We start from the raw sequence: 1,157 nt of genomic DNA, 5'->3' as shown, positions 1-1,157 counted from the left end.
TTTTCATATAGCATTTTATTTCTTATCTTTAATTCTTCATTTTTGTTTTTACTTATTTTTTTTTTCTTGAGCACTAACATGTCAAGCAGGCCCTTAAGGGATTTCTCGGCACCTATTTCTGCAAGGTTTATGTCTCCCATTGTGTAACCTCATATTGAAGCAGAAAATTTCCAACTGGACACAGAGTTGATTTTCATGATACAAGGTCACAAATTTGGAGGAGAAGTATCAGAAAGTCCTTATCTACATCTTGATACATTTCTAAAACTTTGTGATATGGTGAATTGTGAAGGAGTGTCAGCAGACGTAGTTCGATTGATGGCATTTCCTTTTAGCATCAAGGATAAAGCAAGGACTTGGTTATATTCTCTCTGACCTCAAAGCATCAAAAGTTGGGAACAATTGGAGAAGCAATTTCTGAATCATTTTTTTCCTCCAAGTAGAATGATTTACATGAGGAATTGCATCACAAATTTTGCTCAGGCATATGGAGAATCATTATCTGAAGCATGGAATAGATTCAAGAGTCTACAAAGACAGTGTTCTCATCATGGTTTGGAAAAATGGTTGGCCCTGCACATATTCTATAGGGGAATTTCTTTCTCAGATAAGTGTTTGTTAGATTCATTAGTTGGAGGTTCTTTTATGGACAAGAGTGTAGATGAAGCATATATGTTAATTGATCAAGTGACATTGAACTTCCATGAATGGTCAAACAAAAGTTGGATGGAATCTCCCTCAAAAATTCAAGAAGTACAAGCCATATATACAAGAGAGCCTATCAAACAAAATATAATTCAACCATCCAAGAGTTTTGAAATCCACAATTCACAGAATGAGGAGTTCAAACATTTGGGGACGAAGATTGATAGCATTGTTTCAAAATGGTTTAAACAAGATCTTCCTCCTACACAGACAGTGTTTAGTGAACAGTGTAATAATTTTAAGTTGATAAGCAACAAGAATCATGAAGAACTACTGAAGAAGGATTTGTTTAGAATTGAGAAGAAGAACAATAGAAGACCTTAAGAACTCAGTTTCATTACTCCAGGAAGTTCCCAAAGGCCACAAGTATTTTTCCCTCAATAATCGATCACACCTACACTAGATAAGCAAGTTGGACCTTCTCCGCAAGCTCAAAGGGAATATGGGAAAAA

At 35.4% G+C, this 1,157-nt stretch overlaps 1 non-coding gene across 1 annotated transcript; it reads right to left on the bottom strand.

Annotated features, from left to right (window-relative positions):
• Positions 1-451: 451 nt before the first annotated feature.
• LOC121973948 lies at positions 452-557 on the bottom strand. The gene has a single exon (XR_006109851.1). It is a non-coding gene; the product is annotated as a small nucleolar RNA R71 (small nucleolar RNA).
• Positions 558-1,157: the final 600 nt, after the last annotated feature.

This window comes from Zingiber officinale, chromosome 4A (genome assembly GCF_018446385.1).
Source record: "Zingiber officinale cultivar Zhangliang chromosome 4A, Zo_v1.1, whole genome shotgun sequence".
NCBI classification, from domain to species: domain Eukaryota; kingdom Viridiplantae; phylum Streptophyta; class Magnoliopsida; order Zingiberales; family Zingiberaceae; genus Zingiber; species Zingiber officinale.
Note: the sequence above shows the minus strand (reverse complement) of the source record. Positions and strands in the feature narration are given on the sequence as shown.